This window comes from Panthera onca, chromosome F2 (assembly GCF_046562875.1).
Source record: "Panthera onca isolate mPanOnc1 chromosome F2, mPanOnc1 haplotype 2, whole genome shotgun sequence".
NCBI lineage: Eukaryota > Metazoa > Chordata > Mammalia > Carnivora > Felidae > Panthera > Panthera onca.
In genome coordinates, this window is record NC_138356.1 from 23,650,008 (window position 1) to 23,667,156 (window position 17,149).

At 35.6% G+C, this 17,149-nt stretch overlaps 1 protein-coding gene across 16 annotated transcripts in view; it reads right to left on the reverse strand.

The window, feature by feature from the left end:
* Positions 1-17,149, reverse strand: part of STAU2 (staufen double-stranded RNA binding protein 2) — a 306,203-nt gene that overhangs the window by 209,726 nt on the left and 79,328 nt on the right. The window lies entirely within an intron of this gene.

Here is a 17,149-nt window from a genome sequence, read left to right on the forward strand (position 1 = left end):
TCTCTCTCGATGCAAGAGTGAGATTAGGAGGGGGAAGACTGGACCAGCAAGGACCAGGCTCTTAGTTTGCAGGAGCAGGGGGAGTCAAAATAAAAGGATGGGCAAGATGAAATTCTTTTTAACTCTGTCTCAGATATAGCAATGTCTGTGAAAAGATAAATTTGATGTTTAATCATCTCTATACAATTAAACAAATACGTAACTATTAAAGTATAAATTTTCATATTTGTTTTACATAAATGTCTAGAATTAATCCAGGTATGCATATTACTTTGGGGATATACTGCCGTAGATGTTAATCACATAGATGTGATTTCATGTTAAAAGGTTGGGGAAATGCTTCGTACACAAATAAACATGTTGTGTTAGTTTGTTAAAAAAAAAAAAAAAGTAAACAGATGCATGTGGGATCTGCCTGGGGAAGGGCTAAGAGTGGATGCACCTAGTTACAGTTGGCTCCAGGTACTTTTCAACGTTTGGCATGACCAATGACCTTCAGGCAGCTGCACAATATACTGAGGACAGACTAAATCTGTAGTGTTCATCCTTGGCTACACAGTAAAATCAGCTGACTTACACAAATCTGTGAGAAAAAGACTGTTAAATCAATAGAAAAATAAGCAAAAATTATAACTTCACAACTCACAGAAAAAATGACTCATATATATAAGAGAAGATGATCAACTTGATTCATAAAGAAATACAAATTAAAATGCCAAAAAGGTATCATTTTTCACCTAATTATGTTGCCAAAAAGCCCCAAAAGATTCAAAATAGCTCCATCTCTAGTCTGGATTAACATAATAACCTCCTAACTCTTCTCTTAGCACCAAAGTGAGCCTTTCAAAATGTAAGTCGGATCATGTCTCTGTTTTGCTCAAAACTGCAATGCTTCTACATCTCATCCAGAATAAAAGACAACATCCTTCCAACGGCCTAATACAGCTTTACACAGGTCTGGCTCCACACCGTACCAATGAGTTCAATCACACCATTCAACACTTATTCCACTCCAACCACACTGGCCTCCTTCCTGCTCCTCAAACTCACCAGACATGTTTCCACTTAGGGACTTCGCAGTGGCTAATCTCTTGCCTCTCCCACAGCATTCTCAAAACTCACTTGCTCTCCCTAGAGTCTTGCTCAAATCTCACCTTTTCAATAAAATCTCCCTACTTAAAACTGTAATCTTCATCCTTTTTCTTCTACTCTACTTTCCATTTGTCCACAGTACTTCTTACCTTTGAATCTACTACAAAACATTTATTATATTTATTTTTAATGTATATTTATTTTGAGAGAGAGAGAGAAGTGTGAGTGAGGGAAGGGCAGAGAGAAAGGGAGACAGAGAATCCCAAGCAGGCTCCGTGCTGTCAGCACAGAGCCCAATGCAGGGCTCAATCTCATGAACCGTGAGATCATGACCTGAGCTGAAATCAAGAGTCAGATGTTTAACTGACGGAGCTACCCAGGCACGCCTGTATTTATTTTTTATTATCCATCTCACCCAACTAGAATGTAAGTTTCATCAGAGTAAAAATGTCTATTTTATTTATTAATGTATCTGAAGTACCTATAAGAATATCTCACACATGGCTAAATGTATGTGCAAAGACTCCAATATTTATAACAGCACTATCAACAATAGCTAAATTATGGAAAGAGGCCAAACTGATGAATGGATAAAGAAGATGTGGTGTATACACACACACACACGCGCACGTGCGCGCGTGTGCTGCAATATTACTTGGCGATCAAAAAGAATGAAATCTTGCCATGTGCAACAAGGTGGATGGAACTAGAGTATATTTATGCAAAGTGAAATAAATCAATCAGAGAAAAAACAAATACCATATGACTTCACTCATATGGAGCATTTAAGACAAAACAGATGAACAGATGAACACTGGGGAACCGAAGGAAAAATAAGATAAAACAAGAGAGAGAGGCAAACCATAAAACTCTTAACTATAGAGAAACACTAAGGGTTGCTGGGGTTGGGGGGAATGGGCTAAATAGGTGATGGGCATTAATGAGGGCACTTGTTGGGATGAGCACTAGGTGTTATATGTAAGTGATAAATCACTGAATTCTGCTCCTGAAACCAATTACTATACTATATGTTAACTAACTTGAATTTAAATAAAATCTTGGATAGATAGATATGTGCAAAGATATATACTGCAACATTGTTACAGAAAAACATTAGAGACAACTAAATGTCCATGAATACAGAATTGGTTAAATAAATTATAGAATAAGTAGACAGGGAAATATTAAACAGTTCTTAAAGTAAGCAGCTATCCTGTTTTCAGGATGACTAAATTCTAATTAGACCAATCCTTTATGGGACACTATAAATTCTCAGCAAAATACAAAAAAACAATCATCCGAAGGCACTGAAGAGTAAACAAAACAGGCAGATACTGGGGTGGGGGTGGGGGGGCAGTGGGAATAACACTGGAAAAAGGAACAGCACAGAATGAGTTTCTCTCTTTTTTTTTTTTTTTAACAGCTTAAACTTTAGGGAGGGTCCAGTCTATTCCATAAAGAGCAGCTAAAGTGCCAACAGAAAAGCCTTACTAGCCTGAAGGCCCAGAGATAAGGGTTCAAAGCAACCAAGGTCAGTAGGAAATGAAGGAGAAAATCTTAGAAATAACAGATCTAGAAAGGAAGAGCCCCAAATTCTGTGTATAAAACTCTGCCCAAATCTCTACCTGATGTTTGAACTACACAGGCATAGGACAGACTCTAAACAACACAGGTAAGAGATAAAAATTTGAGCAAATATATATATATATATATATATATATATATATATGTGTGTGTGTGTGTGTGTGTGTGTGTGTGTGTGTGTGTATGTGTGTGTGTGTATATATATATATTTTTTTACATATTTACATATACACACACACACACACACACACACACACACTTTGTTGGTAGGCTTCAGCCAAATTAACTGCCTGCTTAAAAAACTGTTCGCTATACTTCAGACGGACATCACAAAATCCAGTTTCTGGCCAATTTACAATGTCAAGAATGCAATCCAAAATTACTAAATATATGAAGAAGTAGGAAGAAAATGATCCATTCTCATGATAAAAGACAATCAACAGAAGCAACCCTGAAATGACCCAGATGTTAGAATTAGCAAACAGCTACACTGTGCTCAAAAATATAAAAGAATATATGCCCTTAATGAATAAATGTACGGGAAATCTTATCAGAGAACAGAAACTACAAAATGAAAGGCTAAATGGAAATTCTAGCCATATATATGGCTAGAGACAACTAAATATATTCCAATTTTAAATTCACTAGCTAGGCATAATAACAGAAAGAGGATGACAAAGGAGTCAAGGTTAATCAGTAGAAATTATACAAACCAAAGAACAGAGAGGGAAAAAGATTGAAAAAAATGAATGGAGCCTTACGGACCTGTGAGATAATATTAAAAAGTCTAACAGATGGAGAGAAGTGAAAAAAAAGAAGGCAGAAAAATATTAAAAGACATAAAGGCTAAAAAAAATCTTTTGGTTAAAGACATGCTTACAAAGTCAGTAAGTTCAGTGAGCTACGTTACTATAAAGGAAACCACAAAGGCACATTATACTTGAACTGCTCAAAGCCAAAATGACATTGCATGAAGGGAACAAAAATTCCAATAATGGTTGACTTCCCTTTTTTTGGTGAGTTAAGGTATTTATTTATATTTACTTATTTATTAAATGGCTGACCTCTCATGAGAAAAAAAAAAAAAAAAAAAGAGGCCATAAGACCTAAGACATACTATGACACTGTAAAATCTTTAAAGTGCTGTAAGTAAAAAAACCTGAAAACTTAGAATTCTATATTCATTGAAAATATCCTTCAAAAATGAAGGCAAAATAAGATATTTTCAGTTAATGAAAATTAAAAGAATCCATTGCCAGCAGACTTGTACTACCAGAAATTCTAAAGGATGTTTGGGCTGAAGGGAAGTAAAGCTAGATGGAAACCTACCTCTTCAGATAGGAACAGATGTATGAGGTATGGTAAATTTGTGAATATTTATGAAAGACTATTTTTTCCTTTATTTTCTTTAAGACATATAGACTATTTAAGCCAAAATTATGACATTATGAGGTTCATAATGTATGTAAACAAATGACAACTACAGTATAACAGATGTGCTGAGGCATTAAATAGACCTATATTGTTATAGGTTCCTGAATTTTCATACTGAAGTTAGAAAAGATGATGTAGCTCTTTATATACTAATATGGAATGATCTATGGGGTACCTGGGTGGCTCAGTCGGTTAAGTGTCTGACTCTTGGTTTCAGCCCAGGTCATGTTCTCATGGTTCGTGCGTTCCAGCCACACATCTGGCTTTGTGCTGACAGTGGAGACTGCTTTGGATTCTGTCTCCCTCTCTCTACTCCTTCCCCACCTGCACTCTCTCTCTCTCAAAATTAAACATTAAAAAAAAATTTTTTAATACAGAATGATCTTTTAAGGCATATTTCAAATTTAAAAAAGAGATTCAGGGTGCCTGGGTAGCTCAGTCAGTTAAGTATCCAACTCTTGATTTCAGCTCAGGTCATGATCTCACAATTCGTGGGTTCAAGCTCCACAATGGGCTCCATGCTGGCAGTGGGGAGCCTGCTTGGGATTCCCTCTCTCCCTCTTCCCCCCCCCTCTGTGCCCCTCCCCTGCTTGCTCTCACTCTCTCTCTAAAATAAATAAAAACCTAAAAAAAAAAAAGAGATTGAAGAGATTATTACAGAATGATACTTAAAGTACATACAGCTAGAGAATATCCTAAAAGGATACACATGAAACTAGCAAGGGCAGAATAGGTACTGGAATGCAGGGGTGGCATAACATTCAAGTTTTTAAAATTGTGTACTATATGGAATATAAATATATAGAGAGAATAGAATATATATAGAATATATATAGAATATAAGTTGTGTTTCCATCTCTGCCCCTCCCCCACTCACACACTCACACACACACACACACACACACACACTCTCTCTCTCTCTCTCTCTCTCTCTCTCTCTTTCTCTCAAAAATAAACATTAAAAAATAATAATAAATAAAAAGAAAAGAAAAAGATTCTCCTCTTTTTTTCAAGTAACAGCTATTCTATCCCAAGGGAGAATAGTATTGCAGGTACTGATATTTTAATCACTTTTTGATTAATTAAGCCAACTATATACAGTAAAAATACTACTTGAGTCCTTTGAAATACTATTTTTAAAAAAGATTTAGTCCATCAGAGTAGCTTCAAATATAATTGCAATGTTTTGAATTTAAATCTAAGTTAGTTAACATATAGTGTAATAATGGTTTCAGGAGTAGAATTTAGTGATTCATCACTTACATATAACACCCAGTGCTCATCCCAACAAGTTCCCTCCTTATTGCTAATCACCCATTTAGCCCATCACTGCACCTGCCCCCTCCAGCAGCCCTCAGTTTGTTCTCTGTATAAGAGTCTCTTATGGTTTGCATCCCTCTCTATCTTTATCTTATTTTCACTGGACGTTTAACACAGTTACATCCACTAAAATTCTAGACTTAATATTTTTTCAAAGTATTCTTAAGTATCTCATAGCTTACTTATTTTAAAAACTCTTCATTTGGGTACCTGTGACATTCCTGGGCAAATGGAATGAAATTAACCACCTCTGAGAACACAAAAAGTATTTGTTGAACATACAAATGATTTCCATAAGAAAATACCACAATATGTTTTTGAATTCCTAAAAGTTGATATAAATTTTAACTGTTATTCTGGTGCAAAAAAAAAAAAAAAGTAGAATTTCAAACTCTTTTTACATAAAGTTCAAATGATATTATTTACAATGTATCCATCTTGGTGTTACAGTTTAATATAGAAATTCTTTTCTATGTGATGACATGAATTTTACTATTTCCTGTAGGTTTTGGATTCCTCTGAGTTTTAAATCCACTTACCAATCTACTTTAATACTGTATTTTCATCAATTTATCTTTATACCTACACCAACAAAGGAGTAAGACCACAATTAATGAATACTCACAAATTCTTTAATCATGGACACTGTGAATAATGTTTCTATGCCCTCCCTCTTTGAAGGGAGGATATGATCCTAGTTTCACCTCTAATAACAAGGATAATTTATTATGAAAAAAATCTGTGAAAGCAATAAGACACTAAAATGAAAAATATGGAAGCCTAGGTACATTCAGCTAGTTTTCTTCCTCATAAGTGAAGTGTTAATAGTGAGGGATTAATGAGCCATTCCTAGTACCTATTCTCTACAACCTCAGATGACTCAGGATGAAAATAAATTTCTGTATCACAAATGAAACTAAATATTGTATTGAAAAGGACATGTTGAAGCACGTTAGCAGTATTTACATATCTCAAGCTACTTCTTAACTTCATATTTTACATAATTTAGAACAAGGCATACATTACTTTTACTTCTACCAAACCATAAAATTTATAAAAAGAAATAAATTCATCTGCAAAACCATTCCTATATTTGGAAACAAAAAAGTGAAATGAATTGTCTTAAGAGACAAGAAGAGGGCTACTGAACAGAATATATAATAGAATCTTAAAATTAAAGTAGTAGCAACATTCAAATCAAAGAGGTGAAGTAGTCTATTCACTCTAGTTGTGTTAGGGAAAAAAATCAGTTACTGATTCTTTGGGTCAGCTAAATCCAATAAGAGTACTATTCTGCTGCTTATATGATCATTTGAAATCATTATTTAAAAAAAAAAACTTTAGTCAAAGTCAACTTCAAATATAAAAGTTTTCCCCACAAATCAAGTATATGGAGAAAACATACAATTATTCCAAATTTCTGATTATTCTACAAATGCTCCTCAAATCCATGTGCTTCCTGTCACAACATAGGACACTATATACTGTTTTACTGATCATATGCAAAAAGGAAGGAAATTAATTGAAATTGAAATAAAACATGTATCTTATAGCAGAGAAAAGAAATGAAGAAGAGAACTGCAGCAGGGAAAAATTAATGGAAATTGTTAGAAAATATTTATTTAGAGAATTGGATATACATAAAACACAGTTCCCTGTATTTCATATATTCAAACTTATAAAATAACCCCATAAACTCTATTACCCATTAATCTAGACCAAGGTCTGCAAACTTGTTCTAAAAAGAGCCAGATAGTAAATATTTCAGACTTTGCAGGCCATACGGTTTCTGTCACACCTACTCAACACTGCTGTTACAGTGTGAAAGGAGCCATAGACAGTACATAAATGAAGGAGTATGGCTGTACTCCAGTAAAACTTTATTTATGGTTACTGAAATCTAAATTTCATATAATTTTCACACATCACAAGATATTATTATTCTGTTGATTTGTTTCAATGATTTTTAAAAGTAGAACCTTAGATTGTGGAATATACAAAAACAGGCAGCAGGTTGGATTTGGCCCCAGGAGATGTAGTGTGCCAACCCTTGATCTAGAGGTATAGGAAAAGTGCTTACCAGTAATACTTTCTAAATGCTCTTTTTACTAATAGAATATAAATAATGTCACATTTTTACTATACCATTATTTTTGCAATATACTAAGTTCTAAAATAGCATTATCTGCCAAAATAATGACTGAACCAAAGCTAAGAAAGCTAAAATGAAGTATTCTTAATATTTCAAAGCCACAAAAAAGAGGTTTTAAAGAGACGGTAAAGTGTTATTTCATTACACATTCATGGGTCACAAATTTCACATAGATTCTGTATAAGATTTATCCCTTGAACTATACAGGATTATTACCTATATTTATGCCAAACTATGCATTTCATTCACCCCACATACAAGATAGTATTAAAATTTGTCCACAAGAATACTGGCAGTTTCATACTTCCTGATGTTCTATGTGTAACACTAAAATGTCTTAGAAAAATCATAGGACACAGTCAAGGAAATTGTGTTATGGTAACTTACTTTTTTTTTTTTTTATTTTTTTTTTTTTTAATGGTTTTTGGTTTTTGTTTTTTGTTTTTTTTTACTTTAGAAAGAGGCAGAAAGAAAGAGACAGAGGCGTGAGTAGGGGAGGGGCAGAATGAGAGGGAGACACAGAATCCCAAGCAGGCTCCAGGCTCTGAGCTGTCAGCACAGAGCCAGACACAGAGTTCGAACTCACAAACTGCGAGATCATGACCTGAGCCAAAGTCTGACACTTAACCGACTGAGCCACCCAGGCACCCCTATGGTAACTTACTTTTAGCTAATTGTTAATATATTGAGCAAATCATGAAGCTAGCGTTCCCTAATGTCTGTTCTGTATCCACAGACGATTCATTAACTTAACAGGATCCATGGCCAAACAAGTTTGGGAAATGATACACATTATACACATTTCTAGAACAGATCATGAGTTCTTGGAGCAGTCCTACAGTAAATAAATCCTTTGATCTGATTTAGTGCTCTCAAAGCTCACTCAATTACTCTGCTTGAGCAGTACTTCCTTATTAACGTCCCCTAGGTTCTAAATTTTAAAACTATGAGGCTATTTCTAAGTAGTAATTCTGTGAAAGCTGTTCAAATACTAAATTCAGGTTTACAAATCTGAACTGTCTAAAAACAAAATCAGAACCATCTGCTCCCAGAATACCCTGACCTTTCTCTTTCAGAGTACTTAGATTGAAATCATCTTTCTAACCTTCTAGATTCAATTCGTTAAGTGGGAGACAGAATCATTCTCTACCACCCTTGTTTCTTCAACCTAGCAGCGTGCTTGGATCATTAAACGTTTTCCTTTTCCTTTTGTTTTTATTCTAATGCAATTGTCTCCGACTTCATCTATCCATAACCACTCTTACCCTTCTATTGCCTCTCAATGCACAAGTGGCCACATTTCCTCCTCCTTAAAAATCTGCATCTCCTACTGGTCTTTAGGAGAGCCCTGGAGGATCTAACCTTTGCCTACCCTCTCCAGCTTAGCATCATTGCTCCTCTTTGTTTTACATACTACAGCCACACAAAGCTAGTAGAGATAACACTAAGTGGTACAGAGGAAAAAGCAGGGCAAGAAACTAGGAATGTCAGAGTGAGGAGGTGGGGTGCATTTTTAACTAGAGTGGCATAAAAGGGGCATGACTGAAAAGATTTCAACAGACTTTAATAAAGAGGGAATAAAAAATAAATATAACTCTAAAATATGAGTATGGATGACTCATTTGGAAAATATGGCCAAGGTGGCTGGAGCAGAGTTGGCATGGTGGGTAGAGTAGATGAAATCAGAGAGGTAATGAGAGGCCTGGTAGAGCAGGGACTTGTGGGGCACTGATTATGCAGTCAGCTCCTGCATTTACCTCTCTAATTTAGATCTCTCCTCTGAGGTCCAGTCTTCTATGTCAAGCACACACTTGACAGCTCCTTTGGATGCCTTACGTGTTTATGCTGAAGTCCTAATTCCCACTCCAAGTCTGTCTCCTCCATTCCTCCACATCTCAGTAAATGGCAGTTATCTCTACCTATTGGTAAAAGCCAGACACCTGAGAACTCCTCCATGTAGACAGAAAATTCGAATGAAACATTCTCCATACAAGGTAGCTATATCCTTTGTGTCTTAAACTTGGTGAAGAGCCTAATCCTGTGTACGTAGTACTCCAATGAATACTGCTTCCCATGTATATATTACACACACAAAGAAAAGAAATCACTTGCATCTGATTCCCACATCAGGGAATTAACATTCCTAGGGTGCCAGAGGATGGGTGATGTAGAACATTATGTCTGGATGTCCTCCTAAATGTCAAATGTCCACTGAAGACAAATGGTACATGTGTCTAGGGTTTAACCCTAACAGTAGCTTCAGGCTAGGAGGCTGCAGACAGAGAGGAAGAGGTCCCTACAGCCTTTGATAGTGTAAGTCTAAAAGTGGGAAATCCAGTGAACCCCACACCAAGCAGGATCAACGTCCCAAATAGCTTTCTTTTTATACTCTCTAAAAAGAAATGGTAGCTACAGACATTAAACTACTACCATGTTTGAAAACTTGTGAAACCTCTGTAACGTCCCCATGTTTGTTATTTGTGCTACTGCCTATTATTCCATGATGACTAGCAACAAACTCCACAACAAAAATAACAATACATTATGGTGTATTACTTCAGTGGAATACCATGCAAGTATATTTAGTTACAGGAAAATTCTTGTGATACATTTTTAAAGTGAAAGGGGAATAGCAGTAGTAGTATTTGGGGAGATAAGACTGTAGACAATTCTTTAAACCAAAGGTTTGTATGTGCTTGTCCTAGAAAGTAGGAAGAAAGTGAACAGCTAAGAAGGCAAAATGCAAAACTGGACACAGATTTTGCAGTATACATTTTATTATACTTCCTATAATTTTTTTTTTTTTCCAGTAAACACAGATTCTGACACTTCTCTTTTCCACTTTTGGTAGTCCGGATTCAAAAATTTTTGTGAAATTTTTTCCATCAATACAATACAAATATAGGGATGCCTTGGTGGCTCAGTCAGTTGAGCATCTGACTATTGATTTTAGCTCAAGTCATGATTCCAGGGCTGTGGGATTGAGACCCACATCAGGCTCCACACTAAACATGGAGTCTGCTTAAGATTCTCTCTCCCTCTCCCTCTGTCCCTTTCCTCCACTCATGCATTCTCTCTCTCTCTCTCTCTCTCTCTCTCTCTCTCTCTCTAAAACAATAAATGAAATTAATAAATAAATAGGTAAAAAATCTCTTTAAAATTTTTTTAAACTTATCTCTTTACTGAAATATCAAATTAACTATAAACAATGTTTTACTCTTAAAATCTAACCAAAATTTATACACATAAGAGGAAATAAGGATGGTCCTAGGACAAAACAGAACAGAAATAATTCTCCCCATTCCTACTGCTAAGTACAACTAAATTTCAGGTCATTTATGTATAATAAACATAAGAGGGGTGCCTGGGTGGCTCAGTCAGTTAAGCGTCCTGACTTCGGCTCAGGTCACGATCTCGCAGTTTTTGAGTTCAAGCCCCTCATCGGGCTATCTGCTGACAGCTCAGAGGCTGGAGCCTGCTTTGGAGTCTGTCTCTCCCTCTCTCTACACCTCCCGCTCATGCTCTGTCTCTGTCTCTCTCAAAGATAAATAAACATTGAAAAAAAATTAGAAAAAAAAAAAGCAACATAAGAAAATTTTGCAAGTTGGAAAGAGACTAGCTAGAGAACTTAAGACCAAAGGAACAACAGAGTGGTGAGTTCCCTGTGATTTCTCTTGACCTGTTATATCCTGAGTTGGGTGCTATAGAAGCCAGCAGCCTGAAAGCATCAATGTGTGCAGATAAAACAAACAAACAAACAAAAAAGAAAACAAGGCAAGTTTATTCTCTTTAGCAAAAGGACCAGGAAAAGAGAAATTATGCAGGACAGAAAACTTCCATGCAACAACTGCCCTATTCCAACAATACATCACAAAAAAAGCTGCAACCCCATCTGGATTTCTGTCAGCAAAAGTTAAGTAAGGAGCCTAGACTCCCATCCTCCCCCAGCTATAATGAAAAGTTCCTTTCCCCTGGTAGAGTGGTGTCAGAGAAGGTCAAGTGAAGCTACAAGGTGCCAATAAGGCAAAGTGCAGAACCTGAATTTCCACCCAGACCTAGCATTAACATGATAGATTCCTCATTCTCCTGTTGTTGCAGTATCAGAAGAAGCCTATAAAAATAAGATCCACAGATTCATAATATCCACAGTGTCTAGATTCTATTAAAATCATTCATCATACCAAGAACCAGGAAAATCTCAACTTTAATGAGAAAAGACAATCACCAGTTACCAAATCAAGATGATACAGATGAAATTATCTGACAAATATTTTACAGTAGCCATCATAAAAATACTTCAATAAACAATTACAAATGCACTTGAAACAAATGAAAAAGTAGAAAGTCTCAGCAAAGAAACAGTCCTAGAAAAAATAATCAAATGGAAATTTTAGAACTGAAAAAATACAATAACCAAAATGAAATATTCACTGGATGGGCTCAACAGCAGAATATAGATGAAAGAGATAAGAATCAATGAATGTGAAAAAAGAACAATATGAATTCTCCAATATGAATAATAGAGAGACAATATGCAGGGGGAAAAGGATGAACAAAATCTCAGAGAACTACAGGGCTATCACAAAAGATCTAACATTTATGTAATTGCTGTCTCAGAAGAAGAGAAAAAATCATATAAGGCTGAAAATAATCCCCCCAAAGTAATGGCTGAAAATTTATCATATTTGTCAAAAGTTATATAAATTTAAATCCCAAATAGGATACGCCCAAAGAAATTCACACCAGAGAAATTCTTGAAATCAAAAGTCAAAAAAAATCTTGAAAGCCACAAGAGAGAAATGACACCTTACCATATCTTACTGATAAAGGAAAAGTAATTTGAATGACAATGGATATAACATCAGACACCATGAAGGCCAGAAGAAAGTGACATAACATTTATCCTGTGCTCAGAAAAAAAAAATGTCAATAAAAATAAGTCAAAAAAACTTATCCTTCAGAAATGAAGGTATTTTCAGAGAAAAGAAAACTAGAAGACTGCGTTGCCAGTGGACCTACTCTAAAAGAACAGAAACAAAGTTCTTGAAATGAGAAAAAAAAAAGGATCTTGGAACATCTGAAAGGAAAATAGAATGATGGAAAACTATGGGCACACAGGAAATTTTATTTTGCCTCTTGTGGTTTCTACATTATATTTGATATCTGAAGCAAAAATCATAACATTGGTTGATAGGGCTTTCAAAGTATGTAGAGAAAATATTTAAGACAATAACATAACATAATGGAAGAGGATAAAGGACTGAAAGGGAGGTTAAAGTCTCTAAGATTACTCATACTGACAAAATGTAAACACCAACAGACTAATAGATTATATATGTATAATATAATACCTAGAGCAAGTGTTTGCTTTTTTAAAGAGATATACCCTGAAAGCCTCAATAAGTCAAAATGGAATTCTAAAAAAAATACAATTAACCCACAAAAAGGTAGGAAAAGAAGACAAAGGAAAAACAGAAATAAGTGAAATAAAATTAAATAAAAAATAAAATGGTAGACTGAAGCCCTAATGCACTAATAATTATATTAAATGTAAATGGTCAAAATATTCCAACTAAAAGATAGAGACTGGCAAAGTGAACTTGAAAACATGACCCACATATATGCTGTCTATAAAAACTCACATACGGGAGCCTGGGAGACTCAGTCTATTAAGCATCTGACTTTGGCTCAGGTCATGATCTTGTAGTTCATGAGTTCAAGCCCCACTTTGGGCTCTGTGCTGACAGCTCAGAGCCTGGAGCCTGCTTCAGATTCTGTGTCTCCCTCTCTCTGTGCCCCCCCCTCCCCCCCCCCACTCATGCTCTGTCTCTCTCTCTCAAAAATAAACATAAAAAAAAAGAAACATAAAATATAAGATTATAAGTAGAGAGTAAAAGGATGGAAAAATGTACAATTTAAGCATTAATCAAAATAAAGCAGTATTGGCTATTTTAATATCAGACAGGGTAGATTTAGGAGCAAAGAAAATTACCAAAAACAAAAAGGAACATAAACATAAGGATAAAAAGGTCAATCCACCAAGGCAACATAGCAATCCTAAATGAGATTCCACCTAACAGAGGTGCAAAATATGTAAAGCAAAACTGACAGAATTGAAAGAGAAATAGGCAAATCCACAATTTTATTTGGAGACTTCAATATACTTCTCACAACTCACAGAACAACCAGACAGAAAATCAGCAAAGATGTAGACAAACTTAACAACACTATTTACTAACAGAATCCAATCAATATTTATAAAACACTGTACCAACAATGGCAGAATACATACTCCTTTCAAGTACCCATGGAACATATACCAAGACAGACCATATCCTGAGCCATAAAACCAATCACAACAAATTTAAATGAAGTGAAAGCATACAGTGTGTTCTCTGACCACAATGGAATCAGACTAAATATGAACAACAGGGGGCCCCTACGTGGCTCAGTTGGTTAAGCATCCAACTCTTCATTTCGGCTCAGGTCGTAATCTCATGATTCATGGGATCAAGCCTCACACCAGGCTATGCGCTGACAGTGCGGAGCCTGCTTGGAATTCTCTTTCCCTCTCTCTCTCTGCCCCTCCCCCACTCATGCGCACACTCAATCTCTCTCAAAATAAACATTAATAAAATAAATAAATAATAATAATAATAAACATGAACAGAAATTAATGGAAAAATCTCCAAACACTTGGAAGGTAGACAATATACTTCTAAAATAATGCATAGGTGAAGAAAGAAGTATCAAGGGAAATTTTTTAAATACACTGAACTGAATGAAAATTAAATATATAAAATTTGTGAGCTGAAACTAAAGCAGTGCCTATTTATGTTCATGTAAAAACTATGCAAATGTTCATACAGTTTTTACATGAACATAAATTTTCATTTCTCTGGGAGAGATGCTCAAGAGTGTGATAGCCAGGTCACATAGTAAATGTGTGTTTAGTTTTATAGGAAACTGCCAAACCATTTTCCAGAGTAGCTGAGCCATTTTGCATCACAACTAGAAATGTTTGAGATATCCAGCTTCTCTTCATCCTTACCAGCATTTGTTGTTATTATTTTTAATTTTCATCATTCTAGTAGATGAGTAGTAATACATCATCATGGTCCTAATTTACATTTGCCTTATGGCTAGGAATGTTGAACATTTTTTCATTATTTTTTAATCATCCATATGCCTTCTTTGGTGAAATGTCTCTTCATGTCCTTTGCTCATTTTCTATTGAATTGCTTGTTCTTTTAGTGTTGAGTGATTTACTGCCTATACTTCAGACAGTAATGTTAAAAAATATTTTATGAGGAACCAACCTCTATCTCTGTTGACTTTTATTTTTTATTTTAATTTTTTTTTCAACGTTTTTTATTTATTTTTGGGACAGAGAGAGACAGAGCATGAACGGGGGAGGGGCAGAGAGAGAGGGAGACACAGAATCGGAAACAGGCTCCAGGCTCCGAGCCATCAGCCCAGAGCCTGACGGGGGGCTTGAACTCACGGACTGCGAGATCGTGACCTGGCTGAAGTCGGACGCTTAACCGACTGCGCCACCCAGGCGCCCCTATCTCTGTTGACTTTTAATCCACAACTATAAGGAAAAGGGTTTTTTCCCCAAAGAAAAATGTCATGTAGTCTTACCTTTTTTAATTTTCTTTCTTTCTTTTTCTTACATCAGTGAACTGAGATTTTTACATCTAAAAATCAAAAAGCTACAAATAAAGTTTGCTTTTTGGCTCTCAAGAAGCGACTCTGGACATCAAGGAAATTAACCCCCCCCCCCCCCCCCACACACACACACACACGGAGAAAGAGAGAGAGAGAGAGAGAGAGAGAGAGAGAGAGAGAGAGAGAGAAAGAGTACATAAAGCTTCTAGATGAGAAAAAAAACCCATAGTAAATAAAAAGGTCAAGTCAATAAAGGAACACCTTTGTAGAAATGACATAAAAAATTACCAAACTTGGCAATTTTTTTAAGAATATGCATGCAAACCTTCTCATTTTGGAAAGTAAGTTTCTCTGTTTTTTGTTTTCATTTTTTTAGCCAACAGGGAAAGAGAGAGAGAGAGAGAACTAAGGTCAAAAGGGGGGAAGTCATGCACAAATGAACTTTTCTTTCTCCTTTAATGTATGAGAAAGTAATTTATGAAATTTATTAAAGCAATCGTTATCTCTGTTCATTGCCAAAATATTTTATGTGATTACATATTCACCAAATGTATATTCAGCTAACTGGCAACTTCATTCTACTTAAAATGCAGAAGAAATCTAAAATGTATGAGGGAAAAAATAAATTCTGAAGTCAAAAAGCCCATGAACCAAATAAAGCTCATGTACTTCACACTTCAAGGATCACCCTGAAGCCTAATTCAAAGCCTTGTTATTCTTACATTGCTTCCAATCCTAACTTCAGTATCAGTTTTCAAGGTAATAGTTTAAGAGCCTTAAAGAGGCAAGGGGCAAGCAATGCTACACAAAGACACAATGACATGCAACAAGAAATAATATGACAAGATTGTCAAGGATGATTTAGGAAGTAACAAAAGCAGACTTGGGTACTCAAGAAACTGATGTCTAGGAGTATCTGACATAAGAACATACCATGTATTTATGTTACAAGACTTATAAAAAGGGTAAATCCTCAGCAATTTAGAAAACTTGGCTATCCAGAACAACTGATTCCTTGAGGATGGTGGTTAGCTACCATTTTTACCTTCTTGTTTAACTCTTTCAAAAGTCCTAGGACTACTTAAACTAACGTATCATAAAATAATCATTGATGTTGATAAAGGGTAATATGTGTTTCAACTGGTATTCCAATGGCTGGGCATTAGAATGACCTGGGGAACTTTTTAAAGCACGTGTGTTCAAATTCCCCAACCAGAAATTCTGATTTAATTAGTCTAGATAGAGTGTGGCATCAGACTGGTTAAATGTTTTTAGGAGAACCTGATGTTCTGCCAGGATTGGGAACCACTAAGATACACAGTTTTCTGTATGACATCTTTAAGAATCTTGAAGGAACCTTTATTTTCTTTTTAATGTTTATTTATTTTTGAGAGAGAGAAAGAGAAACAGAGCATGAGCAGGGGACAGGCAGAGAGAGAGAGGGAGACACAGACTCCGAAGCAGGCTCCAGGCTCTGAGCTGTCAGCACAGAGTCCAACACTGAGCTCGAATGCACGAACCATGAGATCACGACCCGAGCCAAAGTCGGACCTTCGACTGAGCCACCCAGGCTCCCCTTTAAGGAATCTTTAAGCGGATAAAGTGTACAGCATTTCCCAAATTTGTCTTCAAATCCCTTTTTTCATAGACCATCTTATAAAACTTACTTAAGTAATTCTTTAGATGAAAATCAAGGTACATAATACGTTTAGAATTAAATTGTGCCACTTTCCGAACTTTATAAGAGCCTTAACAGCAGCAAAGGAAGTAAGAGAAGGAAAAAAAGTGCATTACTATCACATTTTTATTGTATTAAAAGAATTCCAAATGTGAGATTTTAGTTAAAATTCCAAATGAGAAGTTTTAGTTTCAACTAAAAAACCTCAGCATATTTAA